At 41.2% G+C, this 23,251-nt stretch overlaps 1 protein-coding gene across 6 annotated transcripts in view; it reads left to right on the forward strand.

The window, feature by feature from the left end:
* Positions 1-23,251, forward strand: part of TSPAN18 (tetraspanin 18) — a 120,731-nt gene that overhangs the window by 65,593 nt on the left and 31,887 nt on the right. Inside the window, exon 1 of one of the 6 annotated variants that reach the window (XM_066187902.1) lies at positions 15,912-15,932. The exons of 4 other annotated variants lie outside the window; for them this stretch is intronic. The gene's annotated coding sequence lies outside the window, so the exon portion shown is untranslated. Of the gene's footprint in view, positions 1-15,911; positions 15,933-17,577; positions 17,738-23,251 lie in introns of those variants that run through there. One more of the 6 variants, XM_066187903.1, reaches the window with a different exon arrangement.

Raw genomic sequence — 23,251 nt, forward strand, 5'->3', positions numbered from 1 at the left:
TGGTTGAAGCCTCCTCACATTTTAACTGTCCCAGGAGCTGCAGTGGCCGACGTTTGTTGTGGTAGTGCTAACGAGGGACAGAGGAACGCCACGGGTGAGTGCCAGGTCAGCCATGCATCCTGAGCACCTTCTCTGAGGAGCAGAGCTTGGGATCTCAGCTGGGGTAGCGGGAGGTTTCCGCTCTTCTGCTGCAAGAGGTGCTCATCAGGCTGTAAGTGGCTGCTGACAGTGTGGCACGTGTTTGCCACTTCTATCTCTGATCGCCCTAGAGGAACCCAAATGTTGCTAGAGCTGATTCTGCCAGCAGTGGATTGATCTACTCAGAGGTATTGCTCCAGAGACTTGAAGCTAATCCTTCTGATGCTAACTGTAGTGCATGTGCAGACTGGTTTGGGCTGTGCCTGTTTCCCTAAGAAGCTGGGAGCTTGTGTAACATGGAAACGATCATGATGGAGAAGGAAATTGTCATTAGAAATATATTTCTAACAGTTCCTGTCACTTAGATCTAACACTACTGAGTAATTGAAAGCTTTTTTGACTAACTCTATCATGGATAAAGTGCTTTGTCAAGGGACAATGAGGTTTACCCAATGTGACAGGACAGGAAAGCAGAACTGCCTTTCATTGCTGTGCCACATCCTGGGCGGAGTGGCTGAGATAGGGTGTCACTGAGAATGGGAGTGAAGGCTTTGCATTGCTTATTTTGAGACATACAAAAGTACCTTTACTTTTGATTTGTGCATTTTGAAAATTATTGAGTGAAGCTGGGAACTTAGTTCAAAAGCTGCTGGAACTGTTCTCTCACTGTAGAGATTTCTCAGGAAACAGATACATAAGCGGGGTATATGTGCATGTATTTGAAGCTTTTATTCTTGGGCTTATGAGTAAGAGCTGGGATCAGTGAAAGGTGGTATTACTAAAATCGGTAATAAGGATAGTATTACCCTCTAAGAAGTGAAGTGGGTTTGGGGAATTTTGCATTCAATTATTAGCTCTGTGCCTAGACTGCATACTGACAGAGGGAAATAGCTTGATTCCTCTCTGCCTTCTTTCATCATCTATATAAAGATGCTAAAACAGCTGATAAGCTTTTTCTTATAGGAAATGTATTTTATTTTGTGTAGAAACTAACTTTGTGGCACTTTGCATTCCTTTTCAGAGAAGTCTGATGATGAAAAAAGTTTTAATTCAGAAGGGTTTATCTTCATATTTTTCCCGGTTGTTCCTCCTTTCTGTGACAAAACAGGAACAGGGAAGAGAAGTAAAAATGAAAGAAGTAATCTACAAATTCTCTTTCCTCGCTTGTAAAACTGCATATCAAAAAAATTCTCTGCGTCTTACATTAAAAAGAAAATAAATTGAAAAATAGTTGGATTTTAAACTTGCAGAGCATGAAAAAGGTTATTATTACTATCAAGTGCCCTGACCCATTTTAAAGCTGAGGTTTCTTTCTTGCTTGCATTGATGCATTTAATTAGTGCAAAATCTTGAGAGTTTTTTTGAGAGAGAAGCCTGCACACAGGTCAGCTGCTGGCCAGGCTTGTGCACAGTAAAGATAGTGGTGATGATAATCTAATGTCTGGCTTGTCCTTTGTACGATGACTCATGCTCCGGTTACCTTCTAATGGATGGGAGTCGCATCCTTGGCAGACATTACATTTGTTGACAGTTGTTGGCAGATAAGAAAGTAGAAGCAGCCTTTGACACGCTTGTGCTGGACATTCAGGGCTGTTCTCCTCAGAAGCAAGTGTCAGGAGAGCCAAGGTAGAGAGGACATGCAGGCATTTTGTGGCTGGATGAGATGGAAGGGGTTATAATGGTAGTGCTCTGCTTGTATTTTAGCTTCCAGTGTGTCCAGCATATGGAGGTCTTGAGCTGAACATGTGACTGTCTGCAGCTGTTCCTTTCCCAAAAACATGGAGTAGAGCACATGTATGAGCAAACCAACACCCCCAGCAGCATGTGCAAGTATAAATATATTTCAAAGAAATATGTTTAAGCGACCTAAAATTCCTTTTTTAATCATCTGTGAAAGGTTTATTTTCAAATGTTCAATCACTAATGACGTGCTAGTTTTCAGATGGACTTGTAGCACTGTCTTGACTTTTTCAAGTACCTAGGAGGTTTAACAGGCTTTAGCCGCTCCCTGCAGCATGGCAGGAGCCAGCCCCTGAGCCCCGGAGGGTAGGAGGAAGCTTTCCCTGTGAACTGATTTTGTGTAATTGCCACCTTGAACTGCTTCTGGCACTTTTCCCTATGACTGTTAATGACAGGATATTAGAGTTTGTGGCTATCAAACCCACTGGTTTCCCCATGTTCTGCAGCAGGGTTATCAGGCCTGGGCATTCTTACTGCTGTCTGAGTAGCCCTTGCTGGTCCTAGAAAGAGAAAGATGGACCCAGTGCAGTACAGAGGACATGTTTGGCAAGGCAGAATTTGTCACTGACTCCTCAAACTGACCTGGACCATTTATAACAATTCTGGCTGCAAAGTATATCCAAGAGTACATTCCAAGAAAGCTAAAAATAATATCCTCAACTTTAACTTACTTCTCCCACAAGGATTCAGTTAACAAGAAGGAAAGAGTTTTGTTCTTTTTTTCCCCCCATGCTAAAGTGCTCAGCTCTCAGAATGGAGCTGTAAGTTTATCGCAAGTTATTGGCCTGTGAGTTGGATTCATGTATGGATCACGTTACTGGAAAGTGTAATTATTTGCCAGGACTACCTTTGCTTTTCCATTTTCCTTTCCATCTCCCAGTTCTGTATATTATCTGGTAGCAGCACTGAAAGCCAAAGTCTCTCTGAACTGATTGGAACCAGGAGCTGGCATTCTGCTGTTCTGGGTGCTTCTGCCAAAAGCCAGTGTTCAAAGCAAAGACTGTAAGTATAGATTACTCACATGAACACAATTTATGGTTGATTAAAATACCTGAAGATCAGTACAGCAAAGCTCAGGTTCTCCTGGAAACTTAGTAGGACCACACGGTGGATAAAGTTGTGTGTATTCCACAAGTCACCTCCAGAAACATGGATAAGTGATGGTGACTTCTAAAAAGCAGTGATGAAATGGTTTATATTTTGGTGGATTTGTTTGTTTGGTTTTTTTCCCCACAAGATGTAGTTAGAAAGAACTCATTTGGAAAACTCCAAACCAGCTCAATGTAAATCCAGATATTTAAGACTATGAATATAAATCCCCAGGGATGCTCGATAGTCCTGAGTGTTAAGTGTACAAAGCTGATCTCAAGCTACTGCCTGAGCTGCTTGGGATCTTGGTCTTTTGCTATGTGTTTCTTCTGTTGATCAGTAGTAATGACAATTGATGAAAAGTCTAGTGTCCTGATGGTTCTTTTCCTGTGAATAGAAAATCAGCTGTGCATGTCAAGTCTGTGGATCACATCCCTGTAGTAGACAATTTTTATGAAAGACAAAAATTACACAAACTTTTATATCCAAGAACCTTTACAGAGACTGTACATCTTCATAAAATCAAGTTAAAATTAAGTAAATAGTTTCAATCTACAGTAGGGGTACGTAGACATTTTACAACATACAAATTAAAAATACAATTACAAATACAATACAATTACAAATATATATTTGTAAACATTGAAATGTTTACTTCCAGATTTTTTAATGCAATGTATTTTTGTGTAGAAAGGCCGAAGCTAATATTTTTAACATCTAAAAATGAAACATACATTTTCCTATTAAAATTAGACTCAAACATTTTATAAGAAGAAGGTTTTTTGGGGTTTTTGTTTGGGGTAGTTGGTGCTTTTAAGTTAGAAAATGTAAAAAAATAAAATTTCATCTTAGATTAAACAAAAGTTTGGGGAATTAATGTGAAGAAATACCTTTGTATTTTTTTTTCTTTTTGTTTTAGAAGAAATCTCTACCAGTTCAAACTGAAGCAATTCTTCCCATCTCGTTTGGGTTTTTTATTTTTTTCTTTTTGTCATCCAAACAACATAATCTTTTGATCATCTTTCTATGTTCTTTCTGGGTATACTAATGCAGAGTAATTTTTGCTTGTTTGTTTTCTGTTAATATAAAATTTCTCTTTTGTGCCCCATTTTTGAAAGCGTTTGGGGTTTGTCTGGCAGGAAAATGATGATTAGGACATTACTCTTCCTTCTGCTGATGAGTTGCTTTTGCCACTCTCAGTGGCAGGGACACTGCTCTAGGATTTCCCATTCCTGTTTTCTCATCCACCTCTGAATTACTGAATATTCTCAGCTGCAAGTCAAGGAGTAAGGCATGAATGCTCATTGTTATCATTAAATGTTTTCTTTCCTAATTTTCTTTTATTGTGTCCCAGTGACTTGCAGCTGAGGATTAAAATAACTGCCTTCAGCACCAGCAGTAGACTCTGTTTGAAACCTCCAAAGGGAATTGTTTATCTTCCCTGTATTCCTTGTAATGTGCCTGCCTAGGATGAGGAGCACTCTCCTCCCCATCCCAAGTGATTCTGTTACTGAAGAATGTTGGACAGATACCATTACACACATAGTAGAGGTGCTCCCAGAATTGGGGGTTGAGCTTGATTTAAAGGGGAGGAGAATGGAAAGGAAGGCAATGTTTGGGTTTTTTTCAGGACAGGCCCTGGCTATAGTGCTTTGCAGAACTGTTTTAAATATGCTCCTCAGGCAGGGAGGTCTGTGGGTGCAGGCAAGCTCTTCAAATGTTTCCATGCAGTGCTCAGGGCTGCTGTCCCAGGCACGTACTTCATTATTGCTTTGGTGAAAGGCATTCTGGGACTAATCAATCAGCATAGCTCTGGGTTTCTTCTCAGTCAGAGCTCTTCTGATGTGTCTTTCAGTGCTGCTCATTTTGTTTCTAATCTCTGAATGAGGGATCGATTTGCACAAAATAGCACCAGGCAGAAGAGTTGGTTTTGCAATGGGTGAAAGCATCTGGGCTACTTTCTCCAAAGCACTTTAATGGGTATTTTAAGTTGTAGGTCCTGAAGAAGACGGTGGTGGTAGTGCTTTGCTGAAGTGTGCTCTGGAGATCTCAGTGGTTTCCTAACGCAAGATTAAGATGTCCCCTTGGATCTTTGCTGTCACCTCTGGTCTGGAGCACACCTTATCTCAGAAAGGACCCCTGTGCTTCAGTTTTACAGTGGTGCCATAGCACTATCCCTTTGCCTATTCTTCTTCTGTCTTTCCACTTACCATACCTCCAGATTCTTTGCTGCAACTCTTCTTGCTTTTGCTGAGGCAGTGTTGCAACATGGACATGTTGGGAAGGGAAAAGCTGTAAAAAAGATTTATGTGATTCAGGACAGTCCTTATGTGCGTAAGAATTTTGGGGGAAAAGCTGGTCTGATTTAAAAGATAAAAAACTTTGCCCTTCCTCTATCAGTGGGTGAGTTCAGATTGAAATCCAGGACAGCTGGTACCCAGGTCACACCTCACCCTTCTGACTTGAGCAAATTGTTGTAAAATTGGTGTAGCTGGCTGGGAAGACACTCCCTGTACTGCAAAGGATGGGAATTGCATGCCGTGAATTAATCTCCTTGAAGACATCTGTACACCGTACACTTAGGCCACCCTTTTCTGATGTTCCATGTCATTGCTCACAAAGGAGAAAAGATGAACTGTACTTATTTTTCCCCAGAGTTCAACTGGAGTTGAAGGGAGGTAGTTCTTTACCTCCCTTAATGAGTAACTTTATACTGTGCTGTGTCCTACAATAACAGCTGTCAGTGCTAGAAGGAAAATAAGCTATTTGCCAAGACAGCGAGACTGTAAAAGTTGGTAAGAGAGAAGGAAGGTATGTGCAGGGAGTTGAGATTACAGCAGGAGTCATGAGAATTCCCAAACTCTGAAGAGTGCTCCTGATTTTATCTTTTCATACAGCTCTGGAGGTAGTATTTGTTTAATGTTTCTGGTCATGATGAATGAAAGTAAAAATTCTGACTGGAGAGTGTATTAGTGCTGTGATGATGAGAGAGGTTAGGCTACCTGTTGTGTTTGCTGTGCAGTGTTGTTGTGTCACAAATTATGTTTATGGCTCAGAACCTCCAGTGCTGACACAGCATCAAGTAAGGTAGGAAAGGACCATTGTGACCCCTTTTTCATCCTAGACACAAGGTTTCTTTGGTTTAGATCTGAGCATCTTCATGCAGAAATTTGTCATACTTTTCTTCTATTCATGACCATTCTTCCCTGTATATCTTGCAATTACATAATGTCCATATGGCAGCTTGAAGAATTGTTTGGAAGGCAGCTGAACACTACAGAAGCTCTATGACCATATTTCCAGTTCTTCGTCAAATAACTTCATCCTCTGCAGTTCATGTTTTGAATATCAGCGGCCTGTAGATTATCTGAGAATGGAAGATGTTTGGGGACCAGATTTGTGTCTATAACTTTCTTAGCTCAGGTGTTCTTTGGTCTTTCCTCAAATATGAAATCTCCGTCAGACTGTCCTAGTCTCTGCCAACATCAGCTGAAGCTGGAAATTGAGTGGAACAGTCAAAATGAGTAAACCTGCCCAAGGCAATGTGTATGAAATCTGAATGCCACTGGAGCCGGTGTACATATCTCCCTGGGCCTAGAAGTTTATCCCTTTACTGACGAAGAACTTCTTGTGAATATAAGGATTGATGAATCACCTGTTCTCAACTGATCTTTTCTTCCCACAAACCATCTCTGAAGCCTGGTTATGTGGGTGTATGTCCATTAATCATAACACTGGTAGGTTTTGCCTGGCCAAAAATGGCTCCAGGAATTAAGACTGCTGCCTATAGGCAGCTGGTAAATCTGGAAAAGTCCTGCAGTAGGAAGGGTTGTACCTAGGTGAGAACATACAGAGCACTGAGAAAGAGAAGAGAAAGTCACAGTAAGTTTTGCACCTTTCTAGTGAGCACTGCTGGGAAAGCAGGCAGCCCCATGGAGACCTTGGAACATGCTTTCATTGACAGAAAGTAGTTTGGCAGCTTGTTTTATTCCCTGTCTTTATTTTTTAAAACTGGAAAAGCTCCTTCTATCCCACACTCCATGAAGTTTGGGGAGGTACCTGTCTCAGCTTCTCCTCTTTTGCACTGCAGAGGTTTGCAGAGCCTCGGGGATGCCTGTTGCCTGGATACAGGGTAGTCCTGCATCTCAGTCCCCCAGCCAGCCCTGTGAAAGCGGAGGTTGTGTGGGGAGAGGTGGGCGAAGTAATCCCTGTGCACTTGGAAGCAGGAGCACAAAGTCCACCTGATGCAGCCTGCAAGCTCAGAGCTTCCTTCTACTTTGCTTCTGTTATTATTATTTATCATTATTATTGATAGGAGAAAAGTGCAGCCCAGCTGCTCAGCGCGGAGATCTGAGGGCTCCTGCAGGGTGAAGCGCTTCATGCCACTTAGCAAACCAGCCATTGTGCTGTCTCTGGCGTATGCACTTTATTTCACATGCTTGTTCTGAGCCTCCTGCTGCTGCTCACACTACAACTGCTGAGAAGTAGCCTTCCTGGCAACATGGAATCACAGCCTGTGACTTGGGACCTTGTGAGTACAATACGAAGAAGGCACTGACTGCTGAATATTTAAAAATAAATTATTTCATCTTAAACATGAAAATGCTCTTTGCAGTTCATACACATCACTGCTTGGTGACAGTGACTGGCCAAGTCATGCATTATTCTTGTGTTCAGAGGGGACTGCTGACTGAAGGGCAAAAACATTCTCCTTTCTCCTTTGCTGAGCACACGAAAGCTCATCGTTAGGAGTATGCCCTGTTGTACAGCACATGTGTAAATGTCTATAAACTTCACTAAATGAGAGTAGTCAAAAAAAATTTTTAAGCTCAGCTAGTTTAAATTTGGGCTATTTCATGTTGCAATGCTATGGGTTTTGCTGTATACATCTGTAGAGTATTGTGCTATTTCAAACAGTACTTAGAAACTGTGTCAGTAGTGGTAATTAACCTTTAGACTGAGAGGACATGAAAGATCTCAAATAACGGATCAGGGTCCTCTTGCTCAAAGCACAGTCAATTTTCATGACAGAAATACTACCAGATCTAAGAATATGTACATTCAACTAAAATATGGGAAAACAAATTAGTGTAATGAAGTGTGTGTGGCAGGGAGATGAACCCCTGAGCAAAGTCACATTTAAGATTGGTTCATCCTCATTGTTGAAGGAGGACAGCCCCAATTTTGAACTAACATTAAAAACAAAACTCTTAGAAGTCTGAAAACCTGAAGGGTTTCAAGACAAACAGTAGAAGGTCATGAAATGTGGAGCAATTTTTCCTAGGTCTTTAGAAAATCTTATTTATGAAGGTATTTGCATCTCTGCAAAACAAGTGCAGATGATTGACGACACAAGTGTATTGTTCTGATGTTGCAGTCCACGCTTTGTGTTTCTATTTACACATGTATGAAGAGTGTCAGAGGATGAGAGATGGGGCTCCTTGTGAGGAGACTGTTGAAAGGCTGGACTGAAGGTGAATCTGCTTTGTCTTGGCTCTGTGTGTGTGTGTGTATAAATGTATATACATATATATACACATACATATGTATGTATGAAAATATGCACACAAAGCCACTGATTGTCAGTAAATAACTATTCACAAAAGTCTAGTATCTATTGTAAGTAGAAATGAGAAACCCTTTTCTCTCTACTGAAGGTGAAGTTAGACATTAAATCGCTATAGTTTGATACAGGGGTTTTGTCATATAAATTGTTTATTGCTCTCTTCCTCCTGTCTTCATAAATAAATTTGTTAGGTTTTTTACCAGATTATTTACTTCGTTAAACCAACTATCTGCTAACCAGTGGTGTCAATAAAATTCCATCTCCTAATCAAATTTTAATATTAATATCCCAACAACCCATTGGATTAAGCACTTTACATTATATAAATTTTCCTGTTTAAAATGGAAACCACACCCCTTTATCTTCCCTGGTTTCTTTTTTTACTAGTAGAGAAAATATGTAGAATAGAAAGGCCTGTGTAATTTCTGGAAAATTGAAATTGGAGGAGTGAATATTTACTCTGGTTCCTGCTGAAATGAAGAGTGGAGTAACATTTTTGGGAGCTATATTAGTATCAATGAACTTAACAATACAGTGACCAGGCTGGAAATTGAAATTCTTACCTCTGTACACAGATCTGTGTGAATGACAAGGCTGGGCTGAACACTAGTTTTGTTCAGGGTGTAAGGAATTATCGCTACTCAGCTACCTCTACTGGGGAAAAAAACCCTAGCTCACAACACGTAGGAGGAAAAATAGTTAGGGACTGCAAGAAATTCTGATTGAAAAATTGTTTGAAAGATCTAAACCAGACTTAGCTATGCCACACCGTCTCTTCTTCCAGCCAAGTGACAGTAATAACTGGAATAGAAATTAAATTGAACATCTGCAGTATTGAAACACTGGATTAAAAAAGAAAAAAAACAACAAAACAATACAAAACAGAAATAAAAAAATCCCAAACCTGATTTTAGTTTTTCGTTTTAAATAAATGTTGGGAGGTTTTTCCCACAGCACAGGCAGGCAGGTCCAAAATCTGTAAAAACTTAGTCTAATCTCAGATTTTTGTTTAGTGAATCCACAGGTACAGTCTCCGCTAAAGAGCCTACCATTGCATTGAGCTTTATATCCTTTAGGCAACTAAAAATATGATTTTTTTTTTTAAGGCAGCACCAAAAGAAGCATAATTATTTTTCTAAGGTTAAACAATTAACCCCTCCTTCTAAATTTAGCACCGTGCAAAATTGAAAACTTAAACTAATGAAAGGGAAATGGTACAGGATTAGTAAACTGTTGTCTTTCCCTCCAGCTGTGGGACATCAAAGATGTATAAACCTTCATGTTCTGTTGCTTTATTGAAAATTCTCTCGTATCTTGAGTGATGTGGAAGGGATGGGATGTTATAGCTGTGTTTCGACAGAGCCTCAGTGCATTTTGCTTTCATGACATTGCAGAAGTTCCTTTTGTCCCTTATTGACATTTATTGTTGTTCTTTTGAGACAATTTGCCTGAAAAGAAAAGGTCTTGGCTGCCTTCTGTGTGACTTATGTGATGATGGTGAATTTACAGCAGAGATATCATGCGCATACATTTGAAGTTAGCTTAACTGAATTAATTTTTTTAAATGAGTATGACAATGTATCAGCCTATCAGAACCAAAGTCACTCTCAAACCACTGATTAGAGGAAAATAATTAGGATTGAATGATAAAATTAGATTCAAATGCAATTTACAGGAGTGTTTGTTTAAAGAAGAGCCAACAAAAAGAATCTTGGCTCTGAGGATCACCAGGAAAAAGCCTCTTTATATATTACGGTCATGTAGCAACCAGCTCCAGAGATGAATTGCTGGAAGTGACATGTCTGATTTATTGTCCACTGCAGCTTTGAGAGCGTTTGCAAACTGAAGTGCTATGGTTAGGATGATTATGATTGTGGTTTATTTTATTTTAGAGAGAGGAAGAATATATATATATTTTTGTGGCTACTGGATGTAGATTACTTCAGTGGTTGCTTTTGGTTCTTAAGCCAGCCTGGGCTGCTGGCTGTCACATGCGCTTTCCCTGCAAAGGGAGCTGAGGCTGGTCAGTGGAAGGAGAGCCCCAGCACTCACCCCATTGCAGGGGGACAGTAAAGGAGCTGCACAGACATGGGGCTTTGCCAGAGACAGGTAGATCTGGTAGGACAAAAAATTACACTGTTACCCCCGTGTAAAGTTCTGAGGGGATAGTTGGGCTTCATGCCCCTGGAGAAATCTTCTGCTTTTTGTGAGATATTAGTAGGTCTGCAACTGTTTTTTTTTTCCCACCTCTTATAGCATGGATTAGTCAGTGCACTGGAGTTGGAGAATAACTCTCAATGTCTGGTCAGAGTGGTCTATAGAAGATGCTAAGATCTAACTAGTCAGTTCTTTTATATACTATTCCCTGTATTACTGTGACTAATCCTAAATTCCCCAAATGCTTCCTAACTTGTACACGATGGAATTCCAAGTGGCCTTTTGAGCAAGGACAATGCCATACTGGAAGGACAAGGAACTTTAATCGGTGTAGTACATTGCAACATATTTGAGTTAGGGTTGTGCAGAAAATGTGTGTTCTGTGTCATCTAATTTTAGGTCAATAGCCTGGCTAGTAGGTTGCTTGTGTTCCCTGGTGAGAACTGGGAAGACCAGGAATGTTAGCCTGAATCTTCTGTGTACCACACTAATGCCCCATTGACCACACTTCTGGTTGGTTCAAGTCTATCTTGTTTTGATTAAAAATTCCATCCTAGATTCACAAAAATATCACAAAATACCTGGGTATTCAACAAATTCAAGCAGTAAATGTCTCTTCCCAAACTGAAAGAAATTTTCAGCTCAGACTTAGACTTCATCTGGAGGATGCAACATGCTCTCAGGAAAGTGCGTGATATTCCATCATGCTGAATGAAAGGTAAATGAGTTGGCATCAGAATGCAAAAGGACAAAGATTTCAAGTTAGAAAATACATTTCAGAGCTCAGGTTTTCAGCTTCTGACTAAGCTGTCTTACAGAAAATATTCAGTTCAAACTTTTTTTCTGTTGTTTCTGTTTGTGCTGAGAAAAAGGAGAAAAAATCCAGTGAGAGCAAATTTCCTCAGACATGATTCATCTCTCTGTGCTACTTGTATTGCCAAAGTGGGTTTGTGCTTTGTGGAGACCTGGATAAAATTAACTGGATATCCAACACAATCAGAGAACATTCTCACTCAGTTAAGAGGAGATGAACTATCCTATCACTGTTCTTCGCTGATCCCCTTCTGCTCCCTATTTTAATGTCCTTCTCATCCTGCTGGCACAATACTGAAGCAGCACCAGCCATCTAGTTAGAATACAGAGTAGTCAGATGTTTCAATCAACTCAAATTTCCTCGAACACTTACTCAACATTCATTGCAACTCTTATAAAAATGTCTAGACAAGTCATTGCTTAGGATTTCAGCTCATTTTGTAGCCACTGCTTTACAACACCCTGATTTTAAAATACAGTTTTACAAGTGTTACTTTTACTGACTACACTTTCTTTTTCACTGTGCATTTCTACATGCCAAGAGTATGAGTAGCCTGGAAAAGAGACAACTGTTGTAACAGGTAATAAAGAGCCCTGGCCATTCTTGGTTCTGCTACTGTTAAATGTATTTCCTCTGTTTTGGGTAATTACAAGAAAGAGCATATCATGAATATTCATAATATATTGAAAGCAACTGGAAGAAACATTGTGCTTGGTCAGATTGCTTATAGCTAAAATATTTGCTGATCCTATAGCTCTGGAAAAGAATACTCTATGCTCCTTTTCTGAGAAAAGTTTTGTGGATACAGCAAAGTATCTCTGGTAAACCAGACCCAACCAAGAAAACGGGAAGGTTTTTACCCTACAGACACTTTCCTCTTTCACAAAGTTTCTTAGTCTGAGGATCCAGCAGTGAAGTGGGTGCTTCAATGCAAGTCATAGATGTATTGTCAGAGGAGACTGGGTGAAATGTGGAACCAAAAGAGGAGGGTTGTGGTACAAGGACTGAGTGCCACAAAGACAGCAGTGCAAAGATGCCCAGAGTGAGACCTGCCCTGTGTGAGATCCTCCCCCTTGTTAGAAGGGCTGAGAAAGGAATGGTGAAGGGGGAGGCATCAGAAGGGTAGCTGGCTCCGACCCCATTGCAGAGAGCCAACATGCCTCAGATAGTGCCTTCTGTGCTTCATATCCCTTGCTTTCCTGAACAGTAACTTCCCCACAAACTTATGAAGAAAAATGGGGGGACAAAATTATTTATTTAAAGTCTATTACTGAGTGGAGCTGCATTAATAAGCCTGCATGCCTAGTAGAAGAAAACCCTCCTTAAACATGATGAAAAGTAAATCCCACTGAGTCTTCAGCATCCTGCTTGAGTCACTAATTCCCTAGGGCAGAAAACAAAGCAGGCAAAGAAAGGTTTGTTTTCACATAACAAAGCAAAAACATCTCCAGTTTTGATTTAAGATGAGTCGTGGGAGCCGTCTCTTCTTTAATGTAACATGGGGACAGTATAGGTGAGTTGATAAATATACAAACTGGTGTTTTTCCTCACCCTGTAGAGAGCACCTATTCCTTTCTGTGGGACTCATGTCTGCATGTGCTCTGTTCCTGTAGCAGCCCCAAAGCGCAAGAGGACCAGTGACTGCCAGCACTGGGGTGCAGGGAGGGCTTGGATGCCTCAGTCACATTTTCCACAAGCACAGCTCCTTGTCTGGCTCCAACAGCCAGTTCCAGTGGGACGTTGTCCTGCTCCTTCCTCCCTTCCTGGCTGCCTGCACAGGCTGTCCCATCACTCCTCTTCTGATGCTTTTTGCCTCTTTGAGACATCCCTGGCAAAGGTGTCAACATTCCAAGGTTTCTACAAATAGTATCTACAGTTCCTGGGGAAACAGCAGAGTGCTACTCTGGTTCCCTGAGGCTTTATAAATACGTTCCCAACTAAAGGCACTTTATAAATCTACTCAGCCACAGAATTTCACGTGTTTGATGAATATTCTTCACCTAGGATACAATAGGAGAGCAGGGAGTGAGACTTTGTGCTAGCAAATGACCCTTGGCTGGAAGCAGTCTGCTAACACTTTTTCCATGAGCTACTGCTCAGGGCTTGACCCAGAAGCACAACAGAAGGTGCATTATTATAACTGTTCTGATTATGGATGATAATTGTTCTGTTCTCATTTACAAATTTAATGCTTTGTTCATAACATCTGATTTGGGGATATAGTATAGTCTATCAACTAAAGGTGGCATAATGGCATTAATAAGGGTAATTGAGGTGTTTCTATGATCTGTTTGCTCTTTGGTTGGTTAATTAAAAATTACTTATCTTAATATATGAGAGAAATAATATTGCTTCCTGTGAAGCCCAGGCATCTTGAAGGAAAAAGGGATGTGACAGTCTGTGCTGTTAGTACATTGTTGAAATATCTGTACAGTGGTGAGCATAAGGACATGGACCAGCCTAATATGTGTCAGGTATTGTGTGTCTGTGTTTATATTCTGTATAAATAACAGTATGTGCTGTTACTTATGGCTGCACGTGTCTCCTGTTGCAAGACTGGGTGTGTGAGGCTGTCTGGGTTCTGTGCGATTGATTAAAGAGCTGTTACAGGAGGAAATGGAAATGAGAGACAGACAGGCTGCTGAGTATTTAACCCTGGAGAAGAACCTTGGCATTTCATCTTCTATCAACATTTGCCTGTAACTACTATTAACGATAATTATGGAGATACTTAGTGAACACCCTGTTAGCCCTAATTAGAGTTAATGGAAGATACGTGTGGATGTTAACAGGACAAGAGACAACCAAGCTTCCATTTCTAAGGTTAAATATTCAGTAGCTCCCTCTTAGACATAACCAACATCCTATAATCATGCAGTCAGATTCATCCAAAAGCAGAACAGTTTCTCCTGTCTTTTTTTTTTTCTTTTTTTTTTTTTTCCCTCTCTCTCCAATTATGGCCACCTTACACTATTTTTGGTGAAATTAAAGAGCGAACAACAATGTGGCAGTGACCTCAGTTACCTTTACTAATGTAATTATGCTACCTCTCCTTTATCCGTAGTGCACTTCAGAATCAGTCTTTATTAGCAAACCGTTTGCTGTCCCTTTTACTGTCGTTTTAATGAATGCTAGTAGAGTCACTTAAGAAGAGCTGAAAGGACTTGGCTTTGTTCTGAACAGAGACCTTGTGACAAAGAGCTCAGGGCCTCAGTGCTTGAGTAGGTCATATAATATCCAAGGTCTGTAAAGCTCCTACCACTGTGCTATTGTTTGAAGCTGTAAACGCAAAAAGGACCTTTCCCTTTCACCTGGTATCTTTGGTATTTTGAAAACCAGTGTTGCTGAAGAATTGAGGCTGCAAAATGTAGAGGTTGTCTTATTATCCAGCTGTTGTGAATGATGGCACTTCCCTGCTGCTAACCTCTGCCCAGCAGGTCAGTGTCCTCATGGAAACTGTCATTTCAGGGCCGATTTGGAAACCTGGAACCCTCCCTGAGAGCCATGAGCCTGCCTTGGGTGGTGTCACACTTGTTAGGGTAGGGTGTGCTCCTCTGTGGTCTATCTGCTTTGCCATGGACAAACGTAGTGATCTCAGGTACTGTACTGGGCAAAAAGTGCATTTTTTACCAGACAATCTCTTATTTAGTTCTGGGTTTGCCAGTGCAGTTCCCCTTTGGATACTGCATAGCTGCAATTTTACTACCTCTTACAACCTGTAGCTCCCAGGTGCTTGTTGGCTGGAGCCATCTAGGAAGAAGTTCCTATCACTAGATTGAATATGCTCTCAGCTGATTTGGAAGGTAACATTAGAGCTTTGAGAAGAGAAAGGATAATTTGTGGTATGTCCTTGCCAAAAAAAGCCCATCCTTCCCTGGCATATTGCATAATACTAAAGATAAACACAAAAGTATGCACATATCTCTCTTCTTCTGAACTCCAGACACTACATTTCTCAGTCAACCAGTAAAAATGCCAGTGGCTGCCTTCCTGCAGGATGGTGCCCTGTAAAAGTACACTGGATAGATGTCAGGTAAGGCATCCTGACCATGCTTTGGAAGTTTCTTTGTTCGCTCTTTACAATGTCACTTGGGTTTCAGTAGAGCTTCATGTTCTAAGGAAATATGTCACAGGTGTTAATGGGTGCAGTGTGTTCTTAAGAGAAAAGCCATAAAGCAGCATTACCCCAGCTCTCCAGCTTGGTGGCTTTCTCATTTTTCCTGAAGCAGTTCCAAGCATAGGCATATCTGTGTTTGGCCCAGGTGTCACATTGGCCCTTTTGCAGGAAGTGCCCATTGTGAGTGCTGGCTGAGGTTCCTACACTCACACCTGGGGCTTGTCTGGGGGTGGAACAAGGCACCTGACTTTTGGGGGTGAGTGAGAAGTTGGTTTCCACTCATGTTTACCTGGAGGATGAGCTGGGGAAAGGTTGGTAGACTTTTTAAGCTATTGTTTGGGGTATTTTCTTAATATTTCTCTGTATTTTTCCAACTGTGTAGTTACAAGAGTCTGTTTCATTTTGTGGTGGTCACAGAATCTGTTCAGCTTTGTAATTAATACTACTTTCTTTCTTTAATATGTAAAGTAATGCGTTCACAGGTCAGACCTACAGGGACCTTTTTTAGTGGCCATGTAAAACCTCAAGTGCCTGTATTTAAACCAGAGGGGCAAAAAGGCTTTGGTAAAAGGCTGATGGTATTTTTCTTCAGGGTTTGGAGTAAGCTTATTGATTTAGGAGCTCCTGTACATTGTGTGAAGTGGACAGATGCTAAGAAACCTCATCCTATATTATGCAGGGTGCTAACTGGACTCTTAGCTGCTCAGTTAAAGTAGCAATATCCCCTACTACAATATGGCTTGCTCCAGTTTTTGGCAAAGAACTATTTTTTCTGGTGTACCTCCATTTAGATCTTTTAACAAAAAGGAGAGATACATCATCTTTTAAAAGGAGAAAAGCACTCACATTATAAAGTTTCTATTAAATTGCTCACTAAGCCTTCAGGTACAGTAGGAAAGAAACTGATGCTATAAAGGGAACAGAGTCATGACATATCATTTTATTTCAGCTAGAAAAATGTGTCCTTGCTTGGAGCAGAAGCTGCTTCCCTGATGAGGCCATGGTCTGCTTGTGTGGTTGGGAAAATGAAACACGGTCTGACTGGAGATGTTGTCAAACCCATCGAGGTTAAGCACCCTTTGCCCCAGGCGAATTCCCTTGTTTATATGAGTCACTACAGCTAGGCTGTAAAATTCAGGTCTCCAAGCAAAGCTGGGGTAATAACCACAGGTGGTAACTTAAAGCTGCCTTCATGAACTAAATCCTGTATTTTCAGTCCTTTAAAAATGAATGTGTAAAGTAAATTCCTCCCTATCTTGCCTATGACTCATATAAATGTATCATGCTTCTTGAAGCAGATATTTAAAGTCTTCAGCCAAAAACTTGCACATCTATGCCTTAATTAAAATCAGTTTATTCTGTAGGTTAGTAGCTTATACCACACCCACCAATGTGATCAATTTTTTTTTATTAAATGCCTGAATGAGGTCTGACATTACGGGAATATCCCATCCTAGAATGATTTTATTTTTTTTTAACCTCAGGACCAAATCATGGTCCAGTTTGAAAGGACTAAATTCAGATTCTCTGAACCAATAGCAAAGTCTAAGTAGTGAGAAAATCATTATTCTGAGTGTTTGGTATAGATATAGCAGTATTTAATTGATTTATAGAAATTAATTCCCTGAGTTGGTCCTGATAGACTGTAGTTATCTGGTCACCTCTGACTTTGATTTTTTATCAGAAGGATATCCTGGCTTTTACTCCAAAATGCTTTGGAGTCACCTAATTCATTTATAATCTTTCCAGGATAGCAGGGAAAGCAGCAGATAAGTGTTAGCTGAGATACCTGAGCACTGTGACCCTGGGATAATGGAAAGATAGCATATTATATGAGATGTCATCTCACGAAAAAATGAATTTTAGGAATTGGTATTTCGTACAGGATATGTAAAGTGCTTAAACGGGAGCTTACTTGGCACTCACTTTTGTTCTCTCATTCTTTTTGACTCACAGATTTGTTTGGATTCTTCTGAGCAAACTCACATTTTCTAAATGATGACTCCTATGCAAAAATCAGATGACAAAAAAGATTAATATGGTGTGAGATATATGGCACAGCTAACAGAGTCAACACCGTGCCTTGCAGAAGACAGGGAAACTTAGAAAATAAAAGGTAAAATAGAGACTCTCAAAATTTGAAGCAGTGAGATGGATGAGGAAGAGAAATACAGACAGAGCCCCCACTTGGAGGAGAGATGGGGGGATGGTTAAGTCAATCAGGACAACTTGAGCCCATGCTTGTTTCAGCAGCTGCAAAACTTTGGGGAAAGGTTGCACATCTCTATGCTCAGTCTTCTGGGGTTCAAGGGGCTGAAAGGGGACTACTTGGCTCTGCTGATGAGGTGTGCTCAGCTCCAATGAGCTGCAGCATTTAAACAGCAAAACTGGTGAAGGACAACCCGAGTCAAAGCTATTCTGCAGGGCTTTCCACAGTGGGCCAGCATCCTCACCTGCTTTCCCTTGCCCATAGGGAGTGTGCAGGCTCAGAAAAGGAGCACAACCTATCAAAATGATAGATCCCTCAGCACATCTCCTGCCTCTCATACGTCTCTGTGCATCTCTGGTACTTCATCTTCCATCTCATCAGAGTCACGCTGCACTCACCTCTAGAGCACCTGGGTGCAGAGCTTGAAAGGATGGAGGTTAAGTGTGGGCTCTGAGCTGGAGGAGGCTGGTGCAAATAAACAGAAACAGAAATGCTGGAAGGCCAATTCACATGGATGCATCCTGTGTTCAGATTAATGTGCTTCATCCAAAAGATATATGAACAAACCTGGTTTTCCAAGCCATGCAAGTAGGTGATCCCTTACTGGGGGAAGTTTTGCTCTGCAGCTTTTCTGCTATGAGGTTATTGGAAGTGGCTGCTTTAAATGCCTGATTGACAGTGTGCTGACTGGAAAACTTTAGTTTCTGAGGTACTTCTGAAGGAACTACATTTTCCAAAAGTATCCCCACATCCAGTTCTCATGCCTTATTAGCAACTGAGGCCTCCAGGATACTGATCCTTGATCCCAAATGCCCTGAAGACTCTCACGTCCCTGCTGGCCCCCTGGAAGAGCTGGTTCACACTGTTGTCAACAGCGAACAGCAGAGAGAGTGATGTGTGGGCTGTGGTGCTGAACATGGAGTTTCAAAGTGCATTGAGTTGGCAGTGGCCCTTTAGATTGTAACCAGGATGCTCTTCCCCTCCAAGGCACAACCCCTGTGATTCAACCTCTCACTCTCTGGGGGCCCTGGTGGTGCTAGTTGATGTGGGACCTCAGCTGTGTTGTGGACAGTGTCCACTTTTAAGATTACAAAGCTTGCTTTGTCTTCATCAGAAGACCATTGACTTGGGATTCTCCTAGTGAGAAATTTCCTGGTGTGAACCTGTAGAGGAAACTTAAAGGGGTTGTCTCTTTGAGGGCTGCAGGAGAGCACCTTTGGAGACATCAGCTCTAAATGGGTATTTCTACAGTTTTGAGCACATAGTTGAGAGGAGCATGGAGTACAAACCGTCTGACATTTTTTGCTCCCTATGAAGGACCCTACCTGGGGGTTTTGTACTTGAAGAGTTTTAAAAAATACTGGCAGTCACTTGAAATACTTGTTTTCATCTAAAAATTACAATATTTTGAATACTGTCTTCTGGGTACATTTTTTCCTGTTTTCAGTGCAGGCAGCCTGGCACTCTCATAGGATACCAAACTAAACATCTGAAACTCCATGGGTGACAGATAAGTGTTGCTGTTAATTATATTAAATACAGGCAGTGGGGTAGGATGATGAACATCAGCTTGAAATGGCTTGCTAATGTCTGTGAGTTTCTATGAGAGATGTTTGCAGAACTGGAATTACAAAAGTGGTTTGAGCACTAGATAGGAGACCACAGAAGCTGCCCAGGACACTTGCTGGGTATCCTGGAGCAAAGCCACATCAGCTTTATAAAGGACACAGCTTCTTAAAGGGCTTTCAGACTAATGTGGAAAGCAATCTAAGGCTTAAATGGTATTAATATTCTGATGCAAGGTGGTTTGTGCATCAGACATGAGGAATGGTAACCACAAATCTTGTAATGAAATTTGTCATAAAATTTATTGTCAAATGTATTTTCATGGCAAGACTCCACAGTGTTTTTGGAAAGATTCTTCTCCTCATGCTGACAACAGGGATGGTAGAAGAAGCTGTTAAATGCTGTGTTTCTTGAGACAACTTTTGTTGTCCTTTATGCAGAGCAACTCTGCAGCCTAGCTGGGAGATTGTCCCCAAAGGGTTGTCTCTCCGTGCTCAGGATAACTTGAACATCCTGTTGCCTCCTATGCTTTTTCAGCCTTAATCTGGGCTGCTTTGGTTCTTTCCTCTGCAAACCTCATTTTGGTACTTTTAAAATATGGGGGGTTTAGCTGAAATGCAGCATATCTTTCAAGTTGCATGCTGATCAAGAAAAGAGACACAGTAAAGTGTGGGTATAGTGAGCTCCAGCCACTGAAAACTGGTGTGATTGTGCATTCGGAATTCAGCCCAGTCCTGACTGATGTGAAAGTTAGCCTGTGGAGTCCTGTTCCTCATAAAAGATCTGGTTTTGTTGTCCTCCCTAAGAAGGTTGCTTAGACTTTCAAAATCAGAATTGCCAGGTTGGGTCAGACTATGTTTGTGCTTCTTTTGGGTGGAAAGAGGATGACGCTCATCAGTCCATCTGCAAATTTTTTTCTGTACTGATTTAAGGCCACAGGATCAGTTTGTGCCTTCATCATTCACTGATGCATTTGTAATTATTCCAGCCCTTCTGATTTGAATTAGAAAAGGTTTCATGTCTTTAGTTTCTTAGTCCTAACTTCCAGTGAGTAAAATAGAAGTGAAGGCCGAGTAAAGCAACCAGAGTATTTCCATAGTTAAATTTGCTGCTTCCGGTTTGAGAGTCCTCATGATGCCCTGTGAGTGCATGCCAGTTTTTATGTGTCTGGGTGATTGATGGTGCTCCAGGTTTTGCCCCAGGCTATACCCAGGCCTCTTGCAAGTGATGCTGGCAGTGAAGTTTCCAGTGCTGCTCTAATGTGTTATTTAGGCTACAATAGAGCTAAAAACATACTTCACAATCAGAGACACAATTCTTTCCCCCCAGAGCTCACAAACCTTAAAACAAAGACTGCCTGGGGAGACTCTCTGGCACTGTATTAAATATCCTTGACGAGAAAAGGTTTCTTGCAATTGTGGCCTTCCTAATAGGCACTGTGGGTAGTATCAACACAAAGATATCTGTATTACATGGTTTGACCTGCTTTAACCTCAGCCAGTCTCCTGGAGATTTAGAAAATATCTGTTCCATACAAAGGTCTTGGCTTTCAGGCAAAGTAGAAGCAGTTTGTTTGGAGTCCCAGCTTTGTGAGAGGAGAAGTTATATTTTTGTGGGTGAAAGTCACCCCACTGAGGCTGTCTGAAAGCCTCTGGATCCATGTCATCGGCACGTAAGCTGCTGATTTTGTTTGCAAAAATAAATTACTCCCCAAGTCTCTCCACTTAAGACTTCTACTTCTCCACTGTGCTTAGGGAATAGGGATATTTTGGGAAAGAGGGTATATTGTTCATAGTGTTTCCTTTAGGGGAAAAAAGATACAGTCTTTTAACTTTTAGCTGTTGTGGAATGCTTGATCAAATCTCAATGAAAACTAGAACCTCAATTTTGCAGATTTTTTACATCCTTTAATTCCCCCTCCCCTGCTGCCCCCTTGGAGAGGTTTAAGTCTGACAGCAATATAAGTGGGATTTAGATCAACCTCTGAGCAATTAAGTGGTAAGGAGATTTTCATAAGGTTATTTGGTCCCCCTCCTACATGTGGAAGGGTGAGGTTATGGAGGGGGAAGTGGCGATGGAAGCGAGTTCCCCCATATTAGCACCTCAGCAATGTAAAGCTCCTGCCTTCTCAGGTCTCCCCAACATATGTTCCCCTTGTAGCCCAGTTTTCCTGCAGTGAGAAGCCTCCAGATGCCAGAGTGGGGTGTGCAGCCACGTCTCAGGAGCTGTGTGACCCATGCTGTACTCATGGCAGGGCTGTGGTGGGTGCAGCAGGATGGTGCCTTCGGGAGAGCTGCGCACGGGGCTCTTCGTGCTGCTTTGGGAGCCCAGGTGAGGCGTCAGACGAGGAAGTTTAATTAGGCACCTTTTCTTTCTTAATTTCTGCAAGAGCTGAAGTGGCTTGCCTGGGCTGAAGGGCTGCCAGGCTCCCTGTGTCTGACGCTGGGAGAGGTGGCTGTGTTGCTATGGCACTGGAGGTGTCTCCAAACCCCAGTGCTCTGGCAGCTGAGCCAGCTCCCAGCAGCATGTCCTAATTGCGGCTGTGCAGCAACAAAACAAATATTCTGAGATTTCCATAAAGGCTGTAATCAAAGGAGCATCCCTTGCTTTTTAATATGTGCTGAATGGGTTCATTTGTAAGCTTATTATGACTTCAGAGAGAGAAGCTATTAGGATGATCATTAGCTGCCTGTGCAAATAACAAGGAAAACCGTGGCATGTTCCAGAATAACCCCCTTTTAAAGGTCTGCACTTTCAAATACATTAACAATAACCAGCCATGCTGTCTTTCATGTTTCCCATGCCATGAGTAAGGACAAAAGAGAAAGGAGAAGGGGACAGTGAACTGCATGCTTTCAAAATAAGTTAGATTGAGAGAAAAATGAGGTGTTAAGAGAGAAGCAAACTCACTAGCATGACATTGTGTGTATTGATGCAGTATCTGTTATCCACAGGGAAAGCAAAAGCAGCTGGGAGTGAGCCTTCGAGTCTTGGCTCATATCTCACTTTGTCCCTCTACTCCTGTCATCTACGTATGAATTGTGCTTGGGGTCTTTTGTCTGCCTGGAACCTGATGGTTGCTGGAGCACTTAGATTGTATGTCTTATGGAGGAAGAGAGAACATTTAGAAATATGTATGCCAAGATTATGGGATTTAATAATTCTCATCTGCTTTCCTGCAGAACATCTGAAGCCCTCTTGTGGGCTGTGGCCAAGGTTCTCTCTCTTAATCTGAAATTAAAAATATATGTAGCAAAAGATGTTGAATGGTTGGGTGTTGATACCTTAATTGGGACAGGTGTGGTTTAGATCAGCCACATTTACCTTTCAAACCACATTAGCTGCAATTTTATGTGTTAGAGTAAGTTAAAGGTGCTGATTACATTGAAACTTGGTTTAGATTTACCCATGAAATATTTATGAGATGTGTATCAGTTTGACTATAAGCAGGATAACTTAGACTTCAGGTCTACCTCTCTTCCCTAGGCCATTTCTCATGTGTTTTGCTGCATTCAAGTTTTCTTTCACATATCACACCTATAGCTTGTGAAATGTATGTATTTCCTATAATATCCTATTGTGTTTACAATCGTAACAATTTGGGATGCGTTATTATTCTTCTCGTTAAAAACATTTAATACATGACCAGAAGCAGATAAATTATGTCACTTCTCAGATTTCCAGAAATACTACTTTCTGGGTTATTTAGTATTACTGAAATCCCTCATTTAAGATCTGCTTTTCTTACTTGCTCTTTTTCCTAACCTTTGCTTTTATAGACTGACTAAACCTGACTAAACAGACTGGTTTTGGTTTTATATCTGTTTAGGTTGTTACCTTGAACAGAGAATTTGC

The sequence above is a fragment of the Chamaea fasciata genome, unplaced genomic scaffold, assembly GCF_029207755.1.
Source record: "Chamaea fasciata isolate MVZ Bird 193981 ecotype frontalis unplaced genomic scaffold, bChaFas1.0.hap1 SCAF_7, whole genome shotgun sequence".
Classification (NCBI taxonomy): Eukaryota; Metazoa; Chordata; class Aves; order Passeriformes; family Sylviidae; genus Chamaea; species Chamaea fasciata.